Source organism: Schistocerca piceifrons, unplaced genomic scaffold (genome assembly GCF_021461385.2).
Source record: "Schistocerca piceifrons isolate TAMUIC-IGC-003096 unplaced genomic scaffold, iqSchPice1.1 HiC_scaffold_572, whole genome shotgun sequence".
NCBI classification, from domain to species: domain Eukaryota; kingdom Metazoa; phylum Arthropoda; class Insecta; order Orthoptera; family Acrididae; genus Schistocerca; species Schistocerca piceifrons.
Genome location: NW_025728813.1, coordinates 446,042 through 469,639, shown reverse-complemented (window position 1 = coordinate 469,639; position 23,598 = coordinate 446,042). Strand labels below are relative to the sequence as shown.

The 23,598-nt window shown below is 52.9% G+C and overlaps 38 non-coding genes across 38 annotated transcripts; 30 read left to right on the top strand and 8 right to left on the bottom strand.

Moving 5' to 3' along the window:
• Nucleotides 1–1,076: 1,076 nt before the first annotated feature.
• Trnam-cau lies at nt 1,077–1,149 on the top strand. Its single transcript has one exon. It is a non-coding gene; the product is annotated as a tRNA-Met (tRNA).
• A 305-nt stretch (nt 1,150–1,454) lies between these two features.
• Trnae-uuc lies at nt 1,455–1,526 on the top strand. Its single transcript has one exon. It is a non-coding gene; the product is annotated as a tRNA-Glu (tRNA).
• A 198-nt stretch (nt 1,527–1,724) lies between these two features.
• Trnai-aau lies at nt 1,725–1,798 on the top strand. The gene has a single exon. It is a non-coding gene; the product is annotated as a tRNA-Ile (tRNA).
• A 598-nt stretch (nt 1,799–2,396) lies between these two features.
• On the bottom strand, nt 2,397–2,468 carry Trnag-ucc. Its single transcript has one exon. It is a non-coding gene; the product is annotated as a tRNA-Gly (tRNA).
• Nucleotides 2,469–8,831: 6,363 nt separating this feature from the next.
• Nucleotides 8,832–8,904, top strand: Trnam-cau. Its single transcript has one exon. It is a non-coding gene; the product is annotated as a tRNA-Met (tRNA).
• Nucleotides 8,905–9,209: 305 nt separating this feature from the next.
• Nucleotides 9,210–9,281, top strand: Trnae-uuc. The gene has a single exon. It is a non-coding gene; the product is annotated as a tRNA-Glu (tRNA).
• Nucleotides 9,282–9,479: 198 nt separating this feature from the next.
• Trnai-aau lies at nt 9,480–9,553 on the top strand. The gene has a single exon. It is a non-coding gene; the product is annotated as a tRNA-Ile (tRNA).
• Nucleotides 9,554–10,163: 610 nt separating this feature from the next.
• Trnag-ucc lies at nt 10,164–10,235 on the bottom strand. The gene has a single exon. It is a non-coding gene; the product is annotated as a tRNA-Gly (tRNA).
• Nucleotides 10,236–10,577: 342 nt separating this feature from the next.
• Nucleotides 10,578–10,648, top strand: Trnag-gcc. The gene has a single exon. It is a non-coding gene; the product is annotated as a tRNA-Gly (tRNA).
• A 381-nt stretch (nt 10,649–11,029) lies between these two features.
• On the top strand, nt 11,030–11,102 carry Trnam-cau. The gene has a single exon. It is a non-coding gene; the product is annotated as a tRNA-Met (tRNA).
• A 305-nt stretch (nt 11,103–11,407) lies between these two features.
• Nucleotides 11,408–11,479, top strand: Trnae-uuc. Its single transcript has one exon. It is a non-coding gene; the product is annotated as a tRNA-Glu (tRNA).
• A 198-nt stretch (nt 11,480–11,677) lies between these two features.
• Trnai-aau lies at nt 11,678–11,751 on the top strand. Its single transcript has one exon. It is a non-coding gene; the product is annotated as a tRNA-Ile (tRNA).
• Nucleotides 11,752–12,361: 610 nt separating this feature from the next.
• On the bottom strand, nt 12,362–12,433 carry Trnag-ucc. The gene has a single exon. It is a non-coding gene; the product is annotated as a tRNA-Gly (tRNA).
• Nucleotides 12,434–12,775: 342 nt separating this feature from the next.
• Trnag-gcc lies at nt 12,776–12,846 on the top strand. Its single transcript has one exon. It is a non-coding gene; the product is annotated as a tRNA-Gly (tRNA).
• Nucleotides 12,847–13,227: 381 nt separating this feature from the next.
• On the top strand, nt 13,228–13,300 carry Trnam-cau. Its single transcript has one exon. It is a non-coding gene; the product is annotated as a tRNA-Met (tRNA).
• A 305-nt stretch (nt 13,301–13,605) lies between these two features.
• On the top strand, nt 13,606–13,677 carry Trnae-uuc. The gene has a single exon. It is a non-coding gene; the product is annotated as a tRNA-Glu (tRNA).
• Nucleotides 13,678–13,875: 198 nt separating this feature from the next.
• On the top strand, nt 13,876–13,949 carry Trnai-aau. The gene has a single exon. It is a non-coding gene; the product is annotated as a tRNA-Ile (tRNA).
• Nucleotides 13,950–14,559: 610 nt separating this feature from the next.
• Trnag-ucc lies at nt 14,560–14,631 on the bottom strand. The gene has a single exon. It is a non-coding gene; the product is annotated as a tRNA-Gly (tRNA).
• Nucleotides 14,632–14,973: 342 nt separating this feature from the next.
• On the top strand, nt 14,974–15,044 carry Trnag-gcc. Its single transcript has one exon. It is a non-coding gene; the product is annotated as a tRNA-Gly (tRNA).
• A 381-nt stretch (nt 15,045–15,425) lies between these two features.
• On the top strand, nt 15,426–15,498 carry Trnam-cau. Its single transcript has one exon. It is a non-coding gene; the product is annotated as a tRNA-Met (tRNA).
• A 305-nt stretch (nt 15,499–15,803) lies between these two features.
• On the top strand, nt 15,804–15,875 carry Trnae-uuc. The gene has a single exon. It is a non-coding gene; the product is annotated as a tRNA-Glu (tRNA).
• Nucleotides 15,876–16,073: 198 nt separating this feature from the next.
• On the top strand, nt 16,074–16,147 carry Trnai-aau. The gene has a single exon. It is a non-coding gene; the product is annotated as a tRNA-Ile (tRNA).
• Nucleotides 16,148–16,757: 610 nt separating this feature from the next.
• Nucleotides 16,758–16,829, bottom strand: Trnag-ucc. The gene has a single exon. It is a non-coding gene; the product is annotated as a tRNA-Gly (tRNA).
• A 342-nt stretch (nt 16,830–17,171) lies between these two features.
• On the top strand, nt 17,172–17,242 carry Trnag-gcc. The gene has a single exon. It is a non-coding gene; the product is annotated as a tRNA-Gly (tRNA).
• A 381-nt stretch (nt 17,243–17,623) lies between these two features.
• Nucleotides 17,624–17,696, top strand: Trnam-cau. Its single transcript has one exon. It is a non-coding gene; the product is annotated as a tRNA-Met (tRNA).
• Nucleotides 17,697–18,001: 305 nt separating this feature from the next.
• On the top strand, nt 18,002–18,073 carry Trnae-uuc. The gene has a single exon. It is a non-coding gene; the product is annotated as a tRNA-Glu (tRNA).
• Nucleotides 18,074–18,271: 198 nt separating this feature from the next.
• Nucleotides 18,272–18,345, top strand: Trnai-aau. Its single transcript has one exon. It is a non-coding gene; the product is annotated as a tRNA-Ile (tRNA).
• Nucleotides 18,346–18,955: 610 nt separating this feature from the next.
• On the bottom strand, nt 18,956–19,027 carry Trnag-ucc. Its single transcript has one exon. It is a non-coding gene; the product is annotated as a tRNA-Gly (tRNA).
• A 342-nt stretch (nt 19,028–19,369) lies between these two features.
• On the top strand, nt 19,370–19,440 carry Trnag-gcc. The gene has a single exon. It is a non-coding gene; the product is annotated as a tRNA-Gly (tRNA).
• Nucleotides 19,441–19,821: 381 nt separating this feature from the next.
• On the top strand, nt 19,822–19,894 carry Trnam-cau. The gene has a single exon. It is a non-coding gene; the product is annotated as a tRNA-Met (tRNA).
• Nucleotides 19,895–20,199: 305 nt separating this feature from the next.
• On the top strand, nt 20,200–20,271 carry Trnae-uuc. Its single transcript has one exon. It is a non-coding gene; the product is annotated as a tRNA-Glu (tRNA).
• Nucleotides 20,272–20,469: 198 nt separating this feature from the next.
• Trnai-aau lies at nt 20,470–20,543 on the top strand. Its single transcript has one exon. It is a non-coding gene; the product is annotated as a tRNA-Ile (tRNA).
• Nucleotides 20,544–21,153: 610 nt separating this feature from the next.
• Nucleotides 21,154–21,225, bottom strand: Trnag-ucc. Its single transcript has one exon. It is a non-coding gene; the product is annotated as a tRNA-Gly (tRNA).
• A 342-nt stretch (nt 21,226–21,567) lies between these two features.
• Nucleotides 21,568–21,638, top strand: Trnag-gcc. The gene has a single exon. It is a non-coding gene; the product is annotated as a tRNA-Gly (tRNA).
• Nucleotides 21,639–22,019: 381 nt separating this feature from the next.
• Trnam-cau lies at nt 22,020–22,092 on the top strand. Its single transcript has one exon. It is a non-coding gene; the product is annotated as a tRNA-Met (tRNA).
• Nucleotides 22,093–22,397: 305 nt separating this feature from the next.
• On the top strand, nt 22,398–22,469 carry Trnae-uuc. The gene has a single exon. It is a non-coding gene; the product is annotated as a tRNA-Glu (tRNA).
• A 198-nt stretch (nt 22,470–22,667) lies between these two features.
• Nucleotides 22,668–22,741, top strand: Trnai-aau. The gene has a single exon. It is a non-coding gene; the product is annotated as a tRNA-Ile (tRNA).
• A 610-nt stretch (nt 22,742–23,351) lies between these two features.
• On the bottom strand, nt 23,352–23,423 carry Trnag-ucc. The gene has a single exon. It is a non-coding gene; the product is annotated as a tRNA-Gly (tRNA).
• Between the last annotated feature and the right edge of the window lie 175 nt (nt 23,424–23,598).

The window sequence follows — 23,598 nt, the reverse complement described above, 5'->3', positions numbered from 1 at the left end:
CATTGCAAACTCCATTTAAGACTGAAGAGGCTGTCTCTTATTTTTCGTTTTTTTCAATCACTTTTGTTTGGATTTGACCAGATGGTTTTGATGGGTCTGTGAGACAATTATGCGCTAACGAAGAAGATTATCTTTTATTTATTTTATTTGAATTATGGCAGTGGTGCATTTCGTTTTCCACATGGAAGTGACAAATTATTTTAATTCCCCTGTACTACCTTCTTCTTATGATCTTAGGAGTGAGTTTTTAGTTTGTCTTCTCCACGCGCAACCTTTTCTCGGAGAATGGACATGGAAATTAATTGTGTGTTTTTTGTATAAGAAAGAACTCTCCTAAGACTTTTAGTTACTCGTCGTCTGTGGCATCTTTTAGGATGGCTCTTTTATTTTGCCATTTACATTGTTTGAAGAGGAACATTATCTTTTATTTTGCATTACATTGCTGGATGGAAGATTAGAGTTTGTGGAAGAATTTTCATTTATTTTTTTGGTTTTCACGATATGATCCACGAGAGCAGCCGTCGGCGACGAGCGTCTACCACAACAGATATGATAGCGTTGAAGCTCGCCGATGAAGGCATATTTTGGTGAGAGCAAGGAGGGCTATAAGGGGAGATGGGAGGCCCAACAAGAAAAAAGTGGTAGAATGCTCGCCTGCCACGTGGGCGGCCCGGGTTCGATTCCCGGCCGATGCATCATTTTGCTTTTCCCGCGATGATGCTGCCGCGTGGCTTGAGCGCTTGAGATGCACGATCCACAAGAATGTGTAGCTGGATTTCCCTTGAGAAGGACCGAGAACGCAGCACTCGCGGGTCCCCACTAGGACGCTCGCATCATGTTCTACAGACTAGCGTCGGCCTGGCCTCACAAGTTGCTGGGTCCGGGTGCCTCCGAGGCTCTGAACTTTAACGACAAGGAGTGCTGCCTATCGTTGCAACAGCTGCAGCAGCACCGCAATCAACTGGGCCGGCAGTGCACGTGTAGCAACAGAACACGTTATCCAGGAAGTACAGTGTCTCTACGTCTAATATTGGGTACGGTATTTACCCAGTTTCCAGGACAAGCGGTGCACCCGTGCCTCGGTAGCGCAGTAGGCAGCGCGTAAGTCTCATAATCTTAAGGTCGTGAGTTCGATCCTCACCCGGGGCATTTAATTTTCTGTGACTGATGGTGGTGCTGTTGCTAGGGCGCCAACGTATTTCTTGTTTGTTATCCACAACGTTTCAACGCTTCAGCGGGAAAATGTTTACTTCCTGTTATTGCTACTTACAGCTTCCCTTTTCCTCTTCTCCCAGCAGAGCATGAAGCCAAAAGCATTGCTCTGCGACGTTTGAGGTGCGCGCCTTGCCAGTCAGTATGTGCAAAGATGCTCGCAAAGAGAGAGGGGCGCCGACGCGGCACTCGACACGAAATGCGACAAGCGACCGTACGAACGGTCGAACGAAACGGCGACATCCGGTGTGGTCTAGTGGCTAGGATACCTGGCTTTCACCCAGGAGGCCCGGGTTCGATTCCCGGTACCGGAACGGAATTTTTTCCACACGAATCGTGGCAAGTTTGAGCTGTCCGAGCAGCCGTTTGCCGTCCTGCTCGCAATATAGCTACTGTTTCGTGACCGTCAGCAGAATATAGACCAGGGAAGCAGACACACGACGACCATAGAAATGGTGTGTGGCTTCATGCCACCTGTTTCCAGCGTAGGGCTGAGCAACTGCATCTGCCGAGGCCCGTTAGCTCAGTTGGTTAGAGCGTCGTGCTAATAACGCGAAGGTCGTGGGTTCGATCCCCCCACGGGCCACTACTCTTTTACTACTACGAAAAGGCAGCGCCGATTTCAGCTGGCGAGTGTGATGACCAAAAGATCATCACCCTGCGTGGAAGTTGACAGAGGATCCGAACCCGACTCGTCGGGAAGCGCTACAGCATTCACTCGGCAATGGCCATAATATCTTGAATACACTGGTTCTCAACCGATAAAGAGAAAATGAAAGAAAATGTCCGATTGCCGATGCGTAACAACTTTGGCCCCTGTCAGTACTTGGGCGGGTGAGCGCATGGGAACACAGGGCACTATTTGCACTTTTACTTCCTATTTTTGTTTCTCCTTTGTTTTCGGAGCTACAGCCCGATTCGGTCAGGGAGACGCCACCGTGAAATGAAGGGGGCGTGCTGTGTGTCCATCGCCTCGCCTCTCCTTACCTCTCTCAGTCGTTTCTCGTGCTTGTCGTTTTGATAAAGGCCGACTTGAGAGCGTCAGCTGAGCAAAGTCGAGACAAGTCGAGACACGAGACAAGTCGAGACACACTAAGGGCTGGTATGCAGCGAGTAAGAGGGCGAAAAAACAATAATTTAAGAGCGCGTGGCAAAAGTACTCATACGCGAAATTAAAAGCCTGCTGCGGTGGCCGGGAATCGAACCCGGATCAACTGCTTGGAAGGCAACTATGCTGACCATTACACCACCACCGCACAAGCGAGCGCCGCGCGTCCGCGCTGTGTCGGCTTCCCGCCAGTCGGCAGCGGCCGAAGGTGATAGTACCTGGCAGGCGCATTTCGAGGCAGGCTAGGGGAGCACATCCAGACGCATTCGGACAGCGTATCCGCGCACATCGCGCGGAGCAGCGGAGCGGTTGCGGCTTTGTTTACATCGCGGGGCGGCGCTCAGCGAGTGTTTCGAGGTCCACGTGTTCAAGTTTCTTCAACGTGAGTACCATGTCGACAGTTACTAGGGCAAACACTGCGCAGTTTGTGTTCGATAGAAATGCTTTGCGGCCCACCGCTTTTGAAATCCACGAATTTATATTCGAAGATTTGAAAATCCCGGAAGATCTGGTGGACACTTTTCAGTTGGATTTCGCGCAATATTCGCTATTTTTGAAGTTCTTTTCCGGCGACATCTGTGAAAAATTTGTTGAAAAATTTGGCGGAGTGCGTAAATTTAGGCATGTCGATGGCACAGTCAGTGATGTGCAGATTGTGCCCTCGGGTTATGGTGTTAGAACGGTTCGAGTATTTAATGTGCCCCCTGAATGCGGCAATGATTTGATTGCACGTGCTCTCACTCAGTACGGCGTTGTCTTGTCGGTAGTTAACGAAAAGTGGTCTAGTGCCTACCGGTACCAGGTTAATAGTGGAGTACGTAGTGTCCGCATTGACTTGAAGAAACACATTCCATCCTACGTAATGATTGCGGGCTGTAGGGCTCAAGTGACTTATATCGGCCAGCCACCCACATGCTCAATTTGTCATTCCACTGAGCATTTACGTGTTGATTGTCCCCGTAGACGACCCGTGCAGCTCCCACGTAGTGACGCTGCGGCTACTGGTGGCCACTTCGTGCCACTACTGAGTGAAATAGTAGCGGGCACTGTATCACAACCCCGCCCTGCCGACCCTATTCGTGCTGAGGATGTACCAAGTGAGGTGAATGTTACTGCAGACGCACCACAGGATCGAATGGAGGACGCTCCCATTTTGTCCTCGGCTGTGGTAGAATCGGATTCAGTTGCTAAGGAGGTCCCGGATGTTTCGGATCATACACCAGTTGCTATTTCGGAAGAGATGGACACCTCCTTACCACCGCCTCCGCCGCCTGAAGAGGTTCCCCTGGCACCGAGGAAAGGGCGTACAAAGAAAAATAAAAATAAGGGTACTAGGAGTCAGCAGTCAGATGACTTGCCGTGCACCCCTGTATCAGAGAGTGGCAGTGAGACTGAAGTTCAGACATCGTGCCCCCCTGCCTCTGACAGCTCTGCGCGCCAGGAGCGTATAAGGGAACAAACAGCACATCTCAAGGTGTTCTTAAATACGGCACGCGAACAGGGTGCGCATGCTGCGAAGCGCAAAAGCGAGCAAAGTAGCGAGCAGCTGCCGCAGCGCACGCGCAGGCATTCGGCGACGTCGGCCGCCGGTACAGCAACAACACAGGCGGCCGAGGCCACGTACACAGACACCGCTGGTGGTCGCGCCCAACCGACCGACCGACCAACGGAGACGCCCTGGTGGAAGCAGGAGGAGGACGACCCTGGATCCCATTAGCGGCTTTCGGCGGACCTGTTGTAATTCGTGCCCCGTTTACCTGCGACGTTATGTTACGCTGTTCCTGCACGCTGACAGTAATTTTCTGCACAGAATTGTCCACGAGTTACGTAATGGGTTGCAGTGCTTCTTGACAGTTTTATTGGTGTGCTTAAGACGCTGCATCTGCGTCTTCCGTTTCTCATTTTTCTTGCTAATGCTTGAGTGTCTGTGTTTTAAATGGCCGCCGCTCGTCAACATCTAAAGATCTTCTCAGTTTTATCACTCAATGTAAATCGCATCATAGCTGCGCATAAAATAGCAAGTTTTATAGACTTTTTAACTTTGGGAGGCTATGACGTTGCATTGCTCCAAGAAGTTACTGTTAAGCGCTTCAATAACGTCCCTGGTTATGATGTCATCTATAACATTAACGTTGAAGGTACTTGTGGCACCGCTGTTCTTTATAAAACTGTATTGCAACCAACTAACGTTCAATTTTTACCGAATGGCCGCTTACTTACGTGTACGATCCAGGATGTCACATTTATTAATATATACGCGCCGAGTGGCACTGATCATAAACGTGCACGTTCTGTTTTTTTTAATCAAGATGTGGTTCCGTTTTTTGCGTCGACCCGCAATGTCGTAGTTGGCGGCGATTTTAACTGTGTTACTGCCGCAGCCGATCAATTTCCCACGGCTACCATGTGCCCGGAACTTTCCCAACTAATTGTGACAAATGACTTGATCGATGTTTGGCGTCATTTTCATCCTACCACGACGCAATACACACATTTTTATGCGAACGGTGCCAGCAGAATTGATCGCATTTATGTGTCGCGGCCGCTTCAAACCTATCTTCATAGGGTTGCGGTACATCCCGTCGCTTTTAGCGATCACTGCGGGGTTGTGTGTGACGTGCAATTACTGGCACATAGGCAGGCGCCCCCTTCCCGTGTTTGGAAACTCAATACCCGTCATCTCTCTGACGCCGGTTTACGTTGCGAGATTCAGAACGTGTGGCAGTATTGTTCTGAAAAACGGGGAAGCTATGCCTCGGTCTTACAATGGTGGGTCGACCTAGCCAAACCGCAGTTGCGCAGTGTTGCGATGCGGTATGCAAGGGAGGCGTCATTTTGGGAGAGGCGCACCATTGCCTTTTATCAGCAGTGCCTCCAGGATGCGCTTGATGCGCCCGTGGCGCCAGATCAAAACTTACGCGCACGTTTGAATAGAATTAAAAGCAAGATACTCCAGCATCACCTCCACAAGGCACAAGGTGTTCTGATCAGGAGCCGACCGCAGTGTGAGACCATTGACGAAGTGCCAACGCTTTACCACTTGGCACGCGAGAAACGGTTGGCGCGGAGGAAAGACATTACCACCCTCATCACGGACACTGGTGCTCGTCTCACGGCGAAGCATGAGATCGTTCCCCACGTCACCGACCACTTTAAGAGGTTGTTCGGACGGACAGCTGCCGATGATGTCGCACGTTCATTTCTGTTAGATGAATTGGATACTGTCATCTCCGAATCTGACCGTCAGTCACTGGATGAGATGTTGTCACGGGACGATGTGAAAGACGTGTTGCGTTCGTGTCGTCGAGGGAAGTCTCCAGGTCCAGATGGCCTTCCCATCGAATTTTACCTGGCTTATTGGGATATTTTCGGTGAGACATTGACGATCATGATAAATGAAATTGTTCGTGGTGCTGCTGTCCCTTCGAAGTTCGTTGCAGGGCGTATTATATTAATTCCGAAGACACCGACAGCATGCCGTGTTGAGGCATTACGCCCTATCACACTTTTAAATGCAGACTATAAACTGGCGGCACGATGCCTCGCAACGAAACTCAGTGTGCTCATGGACAAGATAATCAGTCCCTTTCAGTCGTGTGGTGTGCAACGCCGTAGTATTTTTCACGCTGCGGCTTCATACCGAGACGTGGTCGCGTACGCAGCCATTAATGACCTGTCCGCTGGCATTCTCTCAATCGACTTTGCCAATGCATTCGACCGTATCGGGCACGATTATCTTCTGTCCGTCATGACAAAACTGGGGTTCGGCGGCCACTTTCTCGATGCTATACGGAATCTTTTAACGTCGGCGACGTCCGTCATTGTCATCAATGGTTGGCAGTCGCCGCCCATTCCTATTACAAGATCCGTCAGACAGGGCTGTCCTTTATCAATGCTCCTATTTGTCATTGCGCTCGACCCGTTTTTGCGCGCAGTCGGTCGAATCATTGAAGGTGTCCAGCTCTGTCACGTCTCTCTCAAATGTGCTGCCTATGCTGACGACGTGGGACTTTTCATGGGGCGGGCACATGCCTTGGACAGAGTTCGTGATGTTCTGATATTGTACGAACGTGCCTCTGGCGCCGTTCTGAATGTGCGGAAAACTGTATTGGTACCACTGGGTCGTCGGGGACTGTCTGCTGAACGGGACTGGTTCCGTGTTGTGCGCACCCACAAAATTTTAGGACTCGACATTGTAGCGTGCCCACAAAAAATGCAAGTTTTAAACTGGAGACGCGTTCTTGGCACTGTGAAGGCCCTATGTCGCAGCCACTCAGGTCGCCGCCTCAACTTACATCAACGTGTGGCTGTCATTAACACATTCATCTTATCGAATGCGTGGTACATCGCCCAACTGCTTAGTGTTCCGAAGCCGATCGGGAGGGCGATTTCGCAGGCAGTCTACTGGCTCCTGTGGCGGCATGAAATTTTTAAAGTCAAGGCTTCGACCTGTGTCATCGACAGGCAGCTGGGCGGCCTCGGTTTCACCGACGTTCCACGCAAATGCGGCGCTCTGCTCGTCCACCGGACGGCCACCCTGCAGTCCGACAACCCGGCAGGAAGCACCGCGGCACTCCTGGAGCTCTACCGCCCACGCTCTGAAGCGGCGCCCGTCTCTCTCGCGGCCATCCCGTATAAGATGTCCTACATACGGGAGTACTTTTTAACGAGGAGCTACGCTCTTTCAACGGCTACCGACAGACACAGGACCGCCCGCGGACTCTACGTTGCCCTGACTGGACAACCTCCGCGTCATAAACTGGTGTTCCGGAACCCCACAGTGGAATGGGTGAACGTGTGGGCAAACATCAACAACCCGGTGTTGCCGTCGGACGTGAGTGCGCTCTGGTTTAAGATCGTCAACAACACCCTAGCGACGAACCAGCGGCTTGCCGACATTCATCTCCTTCCCTCTGCCAACTGTGGTAGATGTGGTGCTGTGGACACACGGGAACATCGTTTTGAGTGTGCATCGGTGTGGACGGTATGGCGGCTGTGTCAACGAATGGTCGCCCACATTAATAGAACGCCTCCTCACCTTGTGACTGTTCGTCGTGTGATAGTGCCTAACTTCAAAGCTTTCCCGCGGACGAAAAATAACGCCACTGTCTGGATCTTAGGGCATACGATTTATGCCCTTATCGATATGGCCGTCACTGATACTGTGATTTACCTAGATTATTTGTGGGCCCAGTATATGACACTGAAGGATTGCGTTCAATTTCGCGAATTGTTTGCGAATTTTTTGAAGGCGGCCTTGGATTACGGCTATGAAATGGAACTGCGGCAAACACCTTGAACTGAGATTTACTGAGCTGACGCGTTCTATTTTTAATTTCTTTTTCCTTCTTTTCTTTGTTTTATTTGCGTTATGGTTGGTGACTTGTGCCACACCCACACTACGGGTCGTTCTGGTTTTATCTCCAAGAGAGGAGTGTCCTTTTACTTTTGAGGAATTTTATTTTGTTCACAAGACTTCATGGGTATTTTAGAAGATACAGCCTGTTTGTGTGGAACATTCATAGTTGCAGGAGTGTTTTTTTCCAATCTCTTAAATCCTGTTCCCGGACTGTCGCGATTTCATTTTATTACTTTCCTGTGATTTCTGTTTCTTTCGTGTGATGCACACATCGACATAAACTCTCATGTTGTGCTGTTGTGCTGCGTTGCCACCTGTTTTGTAACAACTCTCTGCTACATCGGAGTGACTGACGTTAGTCAGGAGGGACAATATATTTTTCTTTTAAGTGGAATATGAGTTTAGTTGAACTACGAGCAGAAGAGTTGAACCAGCGGAGGAAAGAAGACCGTCCACGAATTCCGCGATAAAATTTTTCTTAGTTCTCCATTTTTTCTGTGGAAGAAGACACCACACCATCTGAGCAGAAGATGATTTTGTTTTAAGTTATACCACGGTTCCACGAAGTTCGACAGTAAAGCAAATATAGCGATGAAGCTCGCCGAAGAAGGCATATTTTGGTGAGAGTAAGGAGGGCTATAAGGGGAGTTGGTTATAACTATATTAAAAAAAAAAAAAAAAAAAACTAAAAAAAAAAAAAAAAAAAAAAAAAAAGTGGTAGAATGCTCGCCTGCCACGCGGGCGGCCCGGGTTCGATTCCCGGCCGATGCATCATTTTGCTTTTCCCGCGATGATGCTGCCGCGTGGCTTGAGCGCTTGAGATGCACGATCCACAAGAATGTGTAGCTGGATTTCCCTTGAGAAGGACCGAGAACGCAGCACTCGCGGGTCCCCACTAGGACGCTCGCATCATGTTCTACAGACTAGCGTCGGCCTGGCCTCACAAGTTGCTGGGTCCGGGTGCCTCCGAGGCTCTGAACTTTAACGACAAGGAGTGCTGCCTATCGTTGCAACAGCTGCAGCAGCACCGCAATCAACTGGGCCGGCAGTGCACGTGTAGCAACAGAACACGTTATCCAGGAAGTACAGTGTCTCTACGTCTAATATTGGGTACGGTATTTACCCAGTTTCCAGGACAAGCGGTGCACCCGTGCCTCGGTAGCGCAGTAGGCAGCGCGTAAGTCTCATAATCTTAAGGTCGTGAGTTCGATCCTCACCCGGGGCATTTAATTTTCTGTGACTGATGGTGGTGCTGTTGCTAGGGCGCCAACGTATTTCTTGTTTGTTATCCACAACGTTTCAACGCTTCAGCGGGAAAATGTTTACTTCCTGTTATTGCTACTTACAGCTTCCCTTTTCCTCTTCTCCCAGCAGAGCATGAAGCCAAAAGCATTGCTCTGCGACGTTTGAGGTGCGCGCCTTGCCAGTCAGTATGTGCAAAGATGCTCGCAAAGAGAGAGGGGCGCCGACGCGGCACTCGACACGAAATGCGACAAGCGACCGTACGAACGGTCGAACGAAACGGCTACATCCGGTGTGGTCTAGTGGCTAGGATACCTGGCTTTCACCCAGGAGGCCCGGGTTCGATTCCCGGTACCGGAACGGAATTTTTTCCACACGAATCGTGGCAAGTTTGAGCTGTCCGAGCAGCCGTTTGCCGTCCTGCTCGCAATATAGCTACTGTTTCGTGACCGTCAGCAGAATATAGACTAGGGAAGCAGACACACGACGACCATAGAAATGGTGTGTGGCTTCATGCCACCTGTTTCCAGCGTAGGGCTGAGCAACTGCATCTGCCGAGGCCCGTTAACTCAGTTGGTTAGAGCGTCGTGCTAATAACGCGAAGGTCGTGGGTTCGATCCCCCCACGGGCCACTACTCTTTTACTACTACGAAAAGGCAGCGCCGATTTCAGCTGGCGAGTGTGATGACCAAAAGATCATCACCCTGCGTGGAAGTTGACAGAGGATCCGAACCCGACTCGTCGGGAAGCGCTACAGCATTCACTCGGCAATGGCCATAATATCTTGAATACACTGGTTCTCAACCGATAAAGAGAAAATGAAAGAAAATGTCCGATTGCCGATGCGTAACAACTTTGGCCCCTGTCAGTACTTGGGCGGGTGAGCGCATGGGAACACAGGGCACTATTTGCACTTTTACTTCCTATTTTTGTTTCTCCTTTGTTTTCGGAGCTACAGCCCGATTCGGTCAGGGAGACGCCACCGTGAAATGAAGGGGGCGTGCTGTGTGTCCATCGCCTCGCCTCTCCTTACCTCTCTCAGTCGTTTCTCGTGCTTGTCGTTTTGATAAAGGCCGACTTGAGAGCGTCAGCTCTCGCGTCAGCTGAGCAAAGTCGAGACAAGTCGAGACACGAGACAAGTCGAGACACACTAAGGGCTGGTATGCAGCGAGTAAGAGGGCGAAAAAACAATAATTTAAGAGCGCGTGGCAAAAGTACTCATACGCGAAATTAAAAGCCTGCTGCGGTGGCCGGGAATCGAACCCGGATCAACTGCTTGGAAGGCAACTATGCTGACCATTACACCACCACCGCACAAGCGAGCGCCGCGCGTCCGCGCTGTGTCGGCTTCCCGCCAGTCGGCAGCGGCCGAAGGTGATAGTACCTGGCAGGCGCATTTCGAGGCAGGCTAGGGGAGCACATCCAGACGCATTCGGACAGCGTATCCGCGCACATTTCGCATCCTTTGGCAAGAGTTGGGCGCCGGCGACGCAAGAGTACGCAGAGGCCCGCGTTCTGGCGGCATTTTTAAGCAGTGCAGTGCAGGATTCAGCGTCTGCAGCATCTTTCCCACAGAATGCTACGGCGCTTGACGGCAGTCCCACTTTCCCTTGAGACGTCTGCTCGGAAAGCAGCGTCAAGTTACCGCTGGCCGCAGCATCGGTGGTTCAGTGGTAGAATGCTCGCCTGCCACGCGGGCGGCCCGGGTTCGATTCCCGGCCGATGCATCATTTTGCTTTTCCCGCGATGATGCTGCCGCGTGGCTTGAGCGCTTGAGATGCACGATCCACAAGAATGTGTAGCTGGATTTCCCTTGAGAAGGACCGAGAACGCAGCACTCGCGGGTCCCCACTAGGACGCTCGCATCATGTTCTACAGACTAGCGTCGGCCTGGCCTCACAAGTTGCTGGGTCCGGGTGCCTCCGAGGCTCTGAACTTTAACGACAAGGAGTGCTGCCTATCGTTGCAACAGCTGCAGCAGCACCGCAATCAACTGGGCCGGCAGTGCACGTGTAGCAACAGAACACGTTATCCAGGAAGTACAGTGTCTCTACGTCTAATATTGGGTACGGTATTTACCCAGTTTCCAGGACAAGCGGTGCACCCGTGCCTCGGTAGCGCAGTAGGCAGCGCGTAAGTCTCATAATCTTAAGGTCGTGAGTTCGATCCTCACCCGGGGCATTTAATTTTCTGTGACTGATGGTGGTGCTGTTGCTAGGGCGCCAACGTATTTCTTGTTTGTTATCCACAACGTTTCAACGCTTCAGCGGGAAAATGTTTACTTCCTGTTATTGCTACTTACAGCTTCCCTTTTCCTCTTCTCCCAGCAGAGCATGAAGCCAAAAGCATTGCTCTGCGACGTTTGAGGTGCGCGCCTTGCCAGTCAGTATGTGCAAAGATGCTCGCAAAGAGAGAGGGGCGCCGACGCGGCACTCGACACGAAATGCGACAAGCGACCGTACGAACGGTCGAACGAAACGGCGACATCCGGTGTGGTCTAGTGGCTAGGATACCTGGCTTTCACCCAGGAGGCCCGGGTTCGATTCCCGGTACCGGAACGGAATTTTTTCCACACGAATCGTGGCAAGTTTGAGCTGTCCGAGCAGCCGTTTGCCGTCCTGCTCGCAATATAGCTACTGTTTCGTGACCGTCAGCAGAATATAGACTAGGGAAGCAGACACACGACGACCATAGAAATGGTGTGTGGCTTCATGCCACCTGTTTCCAGCGTAGGGCTGAGCAACTGCATCTGCCGAGGCCCGTTAGCTCAGTTGGTTAGAGCGTCGTGCTAATAACGCGAAGGTCGTGGGTTCGATCCCCCCACGGGCCACTACTCTTTTACTACTACGAAAAGGCAGCGCCGATTTCAGCTGGCGAGTGTGATGACCAAAAGATCATCACCCTGCGTGGAAGTTGACAGAGGATCCGAACCCGACTCGTCGGGAAGCGCTACAGCATTCACTCGGCAATGGCCATAATATCTTGAATACACTGGTTCTCAACCGATAAAGAGAAAATGAAAGAAAATGTCCGATTGCCGATGCGTAACAACTTTGGCCCCTGTCAGTACTTGGGCGGGTGAGCGCATGGGAACACAGGGCACTATTTGCACTTTTACTTCCTATTTTTGTTTCTCCTTTGTTTTCGGAGCTACAGCCCGATTCGGTCAGGGAGACGCCACCGTGAAATGAAGGGGGCGTGCTGTGTGTCCATCGCCTCGCCTCTCCTTACCTCTCTCAGTCGTTTCTCGTGCTTGTCGTTTTGATAAAGGCCGACTTGAGAGCGTCAGCTCTCGCGTCAGCTGAGCAAAGTCGAGACAAGTCGAGACACGAGACAAGTCGAGACACACTAAGGGCTGGTATGCAGCGAGTAAGAGGGCGAAAAAACAATAATTTAAGAGCGCGTGGCAAAAGTACTCATACGCGAAATTAAAAGCCTGCTGCGGTGGCCGGGAATCGAACCCGGATCAACTGCTTGGAAGGCAACTATGCTGACCATTACACCACCACCGCACAAGCGAGCGCCGCGCGTCCGCGCTGTGTCGGCTTCCCGCCAGTCGGCAGCGGCCGAAGGTGATAGTACCTGGCAGGCGCATTTCGAGGCAGGCTAGGGGAGCACATCCAGACGCATTCGGACAGCGTATCCGCGCACATTTCGCATCCTTTGGCAAGAGTTGGGCGCCGGCGACGCAAGAGTACGCAGAGGCCCGCGTTCTGGCGGCATTTTTAAGCAGTGCAGTGCAGGATTCAGCGTCTGCAGCATCTTTCCCACAGAATGCTACGGCGCTTGACGGCAGTCCCACTTTCCCTTGAGACGTCTGCTCGGAAAGCAGCGTCAAGTTACCGCTGGCCGCAGCATCGGTGGTTCAGTGGTAGAATGCTCGCCTGCCACGCGGGCGGCCCGGGTTCGATTCCCGGCCGATGCATCATTTTGCTTTTCCCGCGATGATGCTGCCGCGTGGCTTGAGCGCTTGAGATGCACGATCCACAAGAATGTGTAGCTGGATTTCCCTTGAGAAGGACCGAGAACGCAGCACTCGCGGGTCCCCACTAGGACGCTCGCATCATGTTCTACAGACTAGCGTCGGCCTGGCCTCACAAGTTGCTGGGTCCGGGTGCCTCCGAGGCTCTGAACTTTAACGACAAGGAGTGCTGCCTATCGTTGCAACAGCTGCAGCAGCACCGCAATCAACTGGGCCGGCAGTGCACGTGTAGCAACAGAACACGTTATCCAGGAAGTACAGTGTCTCTACGTCTAATATTGGGTACGGTATTTACCCAGTTTCCAGGACAAGCGGTGCACCCGTGCCTCGGTAGCGCAGTAGGCAGCGCGTAAGTCTCATAATCTTAAGGTCGTGAGTTCGATCCTCACCCGGGGCATTTAATTTTCTGTGACTGATGGTGGTGCTGTTGCTAGGGCGCCAACGTATTTCTTGTTTGTTATCCACAACGTTTCAACGCTTCAGCGGGAAAATGTTTACTTCCTGTTATTGCTACTTACAGCTTCCCTTTTCCTCTTCTCCCAGCAGAGCATGAAGCCAAAAGCATTGCTCTGCGACGTTTGAGGTGCGCGCCTTGCCAGTCAGTATGTGCAAAGATGCTCGCAAAGAGAGAGGGGCGCCGACGCGGCACTCGACACGAAATGCGACAAGCGACCGTACGAACGGTCGAACGAAACGGCGACATCCGGTGTGGTCTAGTGGCTAGGATACCTGGCTTTCACCCAGGAGGCCCGGGTTCGATTACCGGTACCGGAACGGAATTTTTTCCACACGAATCGTGGCAAGTTTGAGCTGTCCGAGCAGCCGTTTGCCGTCCTGCTCGCAATATAGCTACTGTTTCGTGACCGTCAGCAGAATATAGACTAGGGAAGCAGACACACGACGACCATAGAAATGGTGTGTGGCTTCATGCCACCTGTTTCCAGCGTAGGGCTGAGCAACTGCATCTGCCGAGGCCCGTTAGCTAAGTTGGTTAGAGCGTCGTGCTAATAACGCGAAGGTCGTGGGTTCGATCCCCCCACGGGCCACTACTCTTTTACTACTACGAAAAGGCAGCGCCGATTTCAGCTGGCGAGTGTGATGACCAAAAGATCATCACCCTGCGTGGAAGTTGACAGAGGATCCGAACCCGACTCGTCGGGAAGCGCCACAGCATTCACTCGGCAATGGCCATAATATCTTGAATACACTGGTTCTCAACCGATAAAGAGAAAATGAAAGAAAATGTCCGATTGCCGATGCGTAACAACTTTGGCCCCTGTCAGTACTTGGGCGGGTGAGCGCATGGGAACACAGGGCACTATTTGCACTTTTACTTCCTATTTTTGTTTCTCCTTTGTTTTCGGAGCTACAGCCCGATTCGGTCAGGGAGACGCCACCGTGAAATGAAGGGGGCGTGCTGTGTGTCCATCGCCTCGCCTCTCCTTACCTCTCTCAGTCGTTTCTCGTGCTTGTCGTTTTGATAAAGGCCGACTTGAGAGCGTCAGCTCTCGCGTCAGCTGAGCAAAGTCGAGACAAGTCGAGACACGAGACAAGTCGAGACACACTAAGGGCTGGTATGCAGCGAGTAAGAGGGCGAAAAAACAATAATTTAAGAGCGCGTGGCAAAAGTACTCATACGCGAAATTAAAAGCCTGCTGCGGTGGCCGGGAATCGAACCCGGATCAACTGCTTGGAAGGCAACTATGCTGACCATTACACCACCACCGCACAAGCGAGCGCCGCGCGTCCGCGCTGTGTCGGCTTCCCGCCAGTCGGCAGCGGCCGAAGGTGATAGTACCTGGCAGGCGCATTTCGAGGCAGGCTAGGGGAGCACATCCAGACGCATTCGGACAGCGTATCCGCGCACATTTCGCATCCTTTGGCAAGAGTTGGGCGCCGGCGACGCAAGAGTACGCAGAGGCCCGCGTTCTGGCGGCATTTTTAAGCAGTGCAGTGCAGGATTCAGCGTCTGCAGCATCTTTCCCACAGAATGCTACGGCGCTTGACGGCAGTCCCACTTTCCCTTGAGACGTCTGCTCGGAAAGCAGCGTCAAGTTACCGCTGGCCGCAGCATCGGTGGTTCAGTGGTAGAATGCTCGCCTGCCACGCGGGCGGCCCGGGTTCGATTCCCGGCCGATGCATCATTTTGCTTTTCCCGCGATGATGCTGCCGCGTGGCTTGAGCGCTTGAGATGCACGATCCACAAGAATGTGTAGCTGGATTTCCCTTGAGAAGGACCGAGAACGCAGCACTCGCGGGTCCCCACTAGGACGCTCGCATCATGTTCTACAGACTAGCGTCGGCCTGGCCTCACAAGTTGCTGGGTCCGGGTGCCTCCGAGGCTCTGAACTTTAACGACAAGGAGTGCTGCCTATCGTTGCAACAGCTGCAGCAGCACCGCAATCAACTGGGCCGGCAGTGCACGTGTAGCAACAGAACACGTTATCCAGGAAGTACAGTGTCTCTACGTCTAATATTGGGTACGGTATTTACCCAGTTTCCAGGACAAGCGGTGCACCCGTGCCTCGGTAGCGCAGTAGGCAGCGCGTAAGTCTCATAATCTTAAGGTCGTGAGTTCGATCCTCACCCGGGGCATTTAATTTTCTGTGACTGATGGTGGTGCTGTTGCTAGGGCGCCAACGTATTTCTTGTTTGTTATCCACAACGTTTCAACGCTTCAGCGGGAAAATGTTTACTTCCTGTTATTGCTACTTACAGCTTCCCTTTTCCTCTTCTCCCAGCAGAGCATGAAGCCAAAAGCATTGCTCTGCGACGTTTGAGGTGCGCGCCTTGCCAGTCAGTATGTGCAAAGATGCTCGCAAAGAGAGAGGGGCGCCGACGCGGCACTCGACACGAAATGCGACAAGCGACCGTACGAACGGTCGAACGAAACGGCTACATCCGGTGTGGTCTAGTGGCTAGGATACCTGGCTTTCACCCAGGAGGTCCGGGTTCGATTCCCGGTACCGGAACGGAATTTTTTCCACACGAATCGTGGCAAGTTTGAGCTGTCCGAGCAGCCGTTTGCCGTCCTGCTCGCAATATAGCTACTGTTTCGTGACCGTCAGCAGAATATAGACTAGGGAAGCAGACACACGACGACCATAGAAATGGTGTGTGGCTTCATGCCACCTGTTTCCAGCGTAGGGCTGAGCAACTGCATCTGCCGAGGCCCGTTAGCTCAGTTGGTTAGAGCGTCGTGCTAATAACGCGAAGGTCGTGGGTTCGATCCCCCCACGGGCCACTACTCTTTTACTACTACGAAAAGGCAGCGCCGATTTCAGCTGGCGAGTGTGATGACCAAAAGATCATCACCCTGCGTGGAAGTTGACAGAGGATCCGAACCCGACTCGTCGGGAAGCGCTACAGCATTCACTCGGCAATGGCCATAATATCTTGAATACACTGGTTCTCAACCGATAAAGAGAAAATGAAAGAAAATGTCCGATTGCCGATGCGTAACAACTTTGGCCCCTGTCAGTACTTGGGCGGGTGAGCGCATGGGAACACAGGGCACTATTTGCACTTTTACTTCCTATTTTTGTTTCTCCTTTGTTTTCGGAGCTACAGCCCGATTCGGTCAGGGAGACGCCACCGTGAAATGAAGGGGGCGTGCTGTGTGTCCATCGCCTCGCCTCTCCTTACCTCTCTCAGTCGTTTCTCGTGCTTGTCGTTGTGATAAAGGCCGACTTGAGAGCGTCAGCTCTCGCGTCAGCTGAGCAAAGTCGAGACAAGTCGAGACACGAGACAAGTCGAGACACACTAAGGGCTGGTATGCAGCGAGTAAGAGGGCGAAAAAACAATAATTTAAGAGCGCGTGGCAAAAGTACTCATACGCGAAATTAAAAGCCTGCTGCGGTGGCCGGGAATCGAACCCGGATCAACTGCTTGGAAGGCAACTATGCTGACCATTACACCACCACCGCACAAGCGAGCGCCGCGCGTCCGCGCTGTGTCGGCTTCCCGCCAGTCGGCAGCGGCCGAAGGTGATAGTACCTGGCAGGCGCATTTCGAGGCAGGCTAGGGGAGCACATCCAGACGCATTCGGACAGCGTATCCGCGCACATTTCGCATCCTTTGGCAAGAGTTGGGCGCCGGCGACGCAAGAGTACGCAGAGGCCCGCGTTCTGGCGGCATTTTTAAGCAGTGCAGTGCAGGATTCAGCGTCTGCAGCATCTTTCCCACAGAATGCTACGGCGCTTGACGGCAGTCTCACTTTCCCTTGAGACGTCTGCTCGGAAAGCAGCGTCAAGTTACCGCTGGCCGCAGCATCGGTGGTTCAGTGGTAGAATGCTCGCCTGCCACGCGGGCGGCCCGGGTTCGATTCCCGGCCGATGCATCATTTTGCTTTTCCCGCGATGATGCTGCCGCGTGGCTTGAGCGCTTGAGATGCACGATCCACAAGAATGTGTAGCTGGATTTCCCTTGAGAAGGACCGAGAACGCAGCACTCGCGGGTCCCCACTAGGACGCTCGCATCATGTTCTACAGACTAGCGTCGGCCTGGCCTCACAAGTTGCTGGGTCCGGGTGCCTCCGAGGCTCTGAACTTTAACGACAAGGAGTGCTGCCTATCGTTGCAACAGCTGCAGCAGCACCGCAATCAACTGGGCCGGCAGTGCACGTGTAGCAACAGAACACGTTATCCAGGAAGTACAGTGTCTCTACGTCTAATATTGGGTACGGTATTTACCCAGTTTCCAGGACAAGCGGTGCACCCGTGCCTCGGTAGCGCAGTAGGCAGCGCGTAAGTCTCATAATCTTAAGGTCGTGAGTTCGATCCTCACCCGGGGCATTTAATTTTCTGTGACTGATGGTGGTGCTGTTGCTAGGGCGCCAACGTATTTCTTGTTTGTTATCCACAACGTTTCAACGCTTCAGCGGGAAAATGTTTACTTCCTGTTATTGCTACTTACAGCTTCCCTTTTCCTCTTCTCCCAGCAGAGCATGAAGCCAAAAGCATTGCTCTGCGACGTTTGAGGTGCGCGCCTTGCCAGTCAGTATGTGCAAAGATGCTCGCAAAGAGAGAGGGGCGCCGACGCGGCACTCGACACGAAATGCGACAAGCGACCGTACGAACGGTCGAACGAAACGGCGACATCCGGTGTGGTCTAGTGGCTAGGATACCTGGCTTTCACCCAGGAGGCCCGGGTTCGATTCCCGGTACCGGAACGGAATTTTTTCCACACGAATCGTGGCAAGTTTGAGCTGTCCGAGCAGCCGTTTGCCGTCCTGCTCGCAATATAGCTACTGTTTCGTGACCGTCAGCAGAATATAGACTAGGGAAGCAGACACACGACGACCATAGAAATGGTGTGTGGCTTCATGCCACCTGTTTCCAGCGTAGGGCTGAGCAACTGCATCTGCCGAGGCCCGTTAGCTCAGTTGGTTAGAGCGTCGTGCTAATAACGCGAAGGTCGTGGGTTCGATCCCCCCACGGGCCACTACTCTTTTACTACTACGAAAAGGCAGCGCCGATTTCAGCTGGCGAGTGTGATGACCAAAAGATCATCACCCTGCGTGGAAGTTGACAGAGGATCCGAACCCGACTCGTCGGGAAGCGCTACAGCATTCACTCGGCAATGGCCATAATATCTTGAATACACTGGTTCTCAACCGATAAAGAGAAAATGAAAGAAAATGTCCGATTGCCGATGCGTAACAACTTTGGCCCCTGTCAGTACTTGGGCGGGTGAGCGCATGGGAACACAGGGCACTATTTGCACTTTTACTTCCTATTTTTGTTTCTCCTTTGTTTTCGGAGCTACAGCCCGATTCGGTCAGGGAGACGCCACCGTGAAATGAAGGGGGCGTGCTGTGTGTCCATCGCCTCGCCTCTCCTTACCTCTCTCAGTCGTTTCTCGTGCTTGTCGTTTTGATAAAGGCCGACTTGAGAGCGTCAGCTCTCGCGTCAGCTGAGCAAAGTCGAGACAAGTCGAGACACGAGACAAGTCGAGACACACTAAGGGCTGGTATGCAGCGAGTAAGAGGGCGAAAAAACAATAATTTAAGAGCGCGTGGCAAAAGTACTCATACGCGAAATTAAAAGCCTGCTGCGGTGGCCGGGAATCGAACCCGGATCAACTGCTTGGAAGGCAACTATGCTGACCATTACACCACCACCGCACAAGCGAGCGCCGCGCGTCCGCGCTGTGTCGGCTTCCCGCCAGTCGGCAGCGGCCGAAGGTGATAGTACCTGGCAGGCGCATTTCGAGGCAGGCTAGGGGAGCACATCCAGACGCATTCGGACAGCGTATCCGCGCACATTTCGCATCCTTTGGCAAGAGTTGGGCGCCGGCGACGCAAGAGTACGCAGAGGCCCGCGTTCTGGCGGCATTTTTAAGCAGTGCAGTGCAGGATTCAGCGTCTGCAGCATCTTTCCCACAGAATGCTACGGCGCTTGACGGCAGTCCCACTTTCCCTTGAGACGTCTGCTCGGAAAGCAGCGTCAAGTTACCGCTGGCCGCAGCATCGGTGGTTCAGTGGTAGAATGCTCGCCTGCCACGCGGGCGGCCCGGGTTCGATTCCCGGCCGATGCATCATTTTGCTTTTCCCGCGATGATGCTGCCGCGTGGCTTGAGCGCTTGAGATGCACGATCCACAAGAATGTGTAGCTGGATTTCCCTTGAGAAGGACCGAGAACGCAGCACTCGCGGGTCCCCACTAGGACGCTCGCATCATGTTCTACAGACTAGCGTCGGCCTGGCCTCACAAGTTGCTGGGTCCGGGTGCCTCCGAGGCTCTGAACTTTAACGACAAGGAGTGCTGCCTATCGTTGCAACAGCTGCAGCAGCACCGCAATCAACTGGGCCGGCAGTGCACGTGTAGCAACAGAACACGTTATCCAGGAAGTACAGTGTCTCTACGTCTAATATTGGGTACGGTATTTACCCAGTTTCCAGGACAAGCGGTGCACCCGTGCCTCGGTAGCGCAGTAGGCAGCGCGTAAGTCTCATAATCTTAAGGTCGTGAGTTCGATCCTCACCCGGGGCATTTAATTTTCTGTGACTGATGGTGGTGCTGTTGCTAGGGCGCCAACGTATTTCTTGTTTGTTATCCACAACGTTTCAACGCTTCAGCGGGAAAATGTTTACTTCCTGTTATTGCTACTTACAGCTTCCCTTTTCCTCTTCTCCCAGCAGAGCATGAAGCCAAAAGCATTGCTCTGCGACGTTTGAGGTGCGCGCCTTGCCAGTCACTATGTGCAAAGATGCTCGCAAAGAGAGAGGGGCGCCGACGCGGCACTCGACACGAAATGCGACAAGCGACCGTACGAACGGTCGAACGAAACGGCGACATCCGGTGTGGTCTAGTGGCTAGGATACCTGGCTTTCACCCAGGAGGCCCGGGTTCGATTCCCGGTACCGGAACGGAATTTTTTCCACACGAATCGTGGCAAGTTTGAGCTGTCCGAGCAGCCGTTTGCCGTCCTGCTCGCAATATAGCTACTGTTTCGTGACCGTCAGCAGAATATAGACTAGGGAAGCAGACACACGACGACCATAGAAATGGTGTGTGGCTTCATGCCCCCTGTTTCCAGCGTAGGGCTGAGCAACTGCATCTGCCGAGGCCCGTTAGCTCAGTTGGTTAGAGCGTCGTGCTAATAACGCGAAGGTCGTGGGTTCGATCCCCCCACGGGCCACTACTCTTTTACTACTACGAAAAGGCAGCGCCGATTTCAGCTGGCGAGTGTGATGACCAAAAGATCATCACCCTGCGTGGAAGTTGACAGAGGATCCGAACCCGACTCGTCGGGAAGCGCTACAGCATTCACTCGGCAATGGCCATAATATCTTGAATACACTGGTTCTCAACCGATAAAGAGAAAATGAAAGAAAATGTCCGATTGCCGATGCGTAACAACTTTGGCCCCTGTCAGTACTTGGGCGGGTGAGCGCATGGGAACACAGGGCACTATTTGCACTTTTACTTCCTATTTTTGTTTCTCCTTTGTTTTCGGAGCTACAGCCCGATTCGGTCAGGGAGACGCCACCGTGAAATGAAGGGGGCGTGCTGTGTGTCCATCGCCTCGCCTCTCCTTACCTCTCTCAGTCGTTTCTCGTGCTTGTCGTTTTGATAAAGGCCGACTTGAGAGCGTCAGCTCTCGCGTCAGCTGAGCAAAGTCGAGACAAGTCGAGACACGAGACAAGTCGAGACACACTAAGGGCTGGTATGCAGCGAGTAAGAGGGCGAAAAAACAATAATTTAAGAGCGCGTGGCAAAAGTACTCATACGCGAAATTAAAAGCCTGCTGCGGTGGCCGGGAATCGAACCCGGATCAACTGCTTGGAAGGCAACTATGCTGACCATTACACCACCACCGCACAAGCGAGCGCCGCGCGTCCGCGCTGTGTCGGCTTCCCGCCAGTCGGCAGCGGCCGAAGGTGATAGTACCTGGCAGGCGCATTTCGAGGCAGGCTAGGGGAGCACATCCAGACGCATTCGGACAGCGTATCCGCGCACATTTCGCATCCTTTGGCAAGAGTTGGGCGCCGGCGACGCAAGAGTACGCAGAGGCCCGCGTTCTGGCGGCATTTTTAAGCAGTGCAGTGCAGGATTCAGCGTCTGCAGCATCTTTCCCACAGAATGCTACGGCGCTTGACGGCAGTCCCACTTTCCCTTGAGACGTCTGCTCGGAAAGCAGCGTCAAGTTACCGCTGGCCGCAGCATCGGTGGTTCAGTGGTAGAATGCTCGCCTGCCACGCGGGCGGCCCGGGTTCGATTCCCGGCCGATGCATCATTTTGCTTTTCCCGCGATGATGCTGCCGCGTGGCTTGAGCGCTTGAGATGCACGATCCACAAGAATGTGTAGCTGGATTTCCCTTGAGAAGGACCGAGAACGCAGCACTCGCGGGTCCCCACTAGGACGCTCGCATCATGTTCTACAGACTAGCGTCGGCCTGGCCTCACAAGTTGCTGGGTCCGGGTGCCTCCGAGGCTCTGAACTTTAACGACAAGGAGTGCTGCCTATCGTTGCAACAGCTGCAGCAGCACCGCAATCAACTGGGCCGGCAGTGCACGTGTAGCAACAGAACACGTTATCCAGGAAGTACAGTGTCTCTACGTCTAATATTGGGTACGGTATTTACCCAGTTTCCAGGACAAGCGGTGCACCCGTGCCTCGGTAGCGCAGTAGGCAGCGCGTAAGTCTCATAATCTTAAGGTCGTGAGTTCGATCCTCACCCGGGGCATTTAATTTTCTGTGACTGATGGTGGTGCTGTTGCTAGGGCGCCAACGTATTTCTTGTTTGTTATCCACAACGTTTCAACGCTTCAGCGGGAAAATGTTTACTTCCTGTTATTGCTACTTACAGCTTCCCTTTTCCTCTTCTCCCAGCAGAGCATGAAGCCAAAAGCATTGCTCTGCGACGTTTGAGGTGCGCGCCTTGCCAGTCAGTATGTGCAAAGATGCTCGCAAAGAGAGAGGGGCGCCGACGCGGCACTCGACACGAAATGCGACAAGCGACCGTACGAACGGTCGAACGAAACGGCGACATCCGGTGTGGTCTAGTGGCTAGGATACCTGGCTTTCACCCAGGAGGCCCGGGTTCGATTACCGGTACCGGAACGGAATTTTTTCCACACGAATCGTGGCAAGTTTGAGCTGTCCGAGCAGCCGTTTGCCGTCCTGCTCGCAATATAGCTACTGTTTCGTGACCGTCAGCAGAATATAGACTAGGGAAGCAGACACACGACGACCATAGAAATGGTGTGTGGCTTCATGCCACCTGTTTCCAGCGTAGGGCTGAGCAACTGCATCTGCCGAGGCCCGTTAGCTAAGTTGGTTAGAGCGTCGTGCTAATAACGCGAAGGTCGTGGGTTCGATCCCCCCACGGGCCACTACTCTTTTACTACTACGAAAAGGCAGCGCCGATTTCAGCTGGCGAGTGTGATGACCAAAAGATCATCACCCTGCGTGGAAGTTGACAGAGGATCCGAACCCGACTCGTCGGGAAGCGCTACAGCATTCACTCGGCAATGGCCATAATATCTTGAATACACTGGTTCTCAACCGATAAAGAGAAAATGAAAGAAAATGTCCGATTGCCGATGCGTAACAACTTTGGCCCCTGTCAGTACTTGGGCGGGTGAGCGCATGGGAACACAGGGCACTATTTGCACTTTTACTTCCTATTTTTGTTTCTCCTTTGTTTTCGGAGCTACAGCCCGATTCGGTCAGGGAGACGCCACCGTGAAATGAAGGGGGCGTGCTGTGTGTCCATCGCCTCGCCTCTCCTTACCTCTCTCAGTCGTTTCTCGTGCTTGTCGTTTTGATAAAGGCCGACTTGAGAGCGTCAGCTCTCGCGTCAGCTGAGCAAAGTCGAGACAAGTCGAGACACGAGACAAGTCGAGACACACTAAGGGCTGGTATGCAGCGAGTAAGAGGGCGAAAAAACAATAATTTAAGAGCGCGTGGCAAAAGTACTCATACGCGAAATTAAAAGCCTGCTGCGGTGGCCGGGAATCGAACCCGGATCAACTGCTTGGAAGGCAACTATGCTGACCATTACACCACCACCGCACAAGCGAGCGCCGCGCGTCCGCGCTGTGTCGGCTTCCCGCCAGTCGGCAGCGGCCGAAGGTGATAGTACCTGGCAGGCGCATTTCGAGGCAGGCTAGGGGAGCACATCCAGACGCATTCGGACAGCGTATCCGCGCACATTTCGCATCCTTTGGCAAGAGTTGGGCGCCGGCGA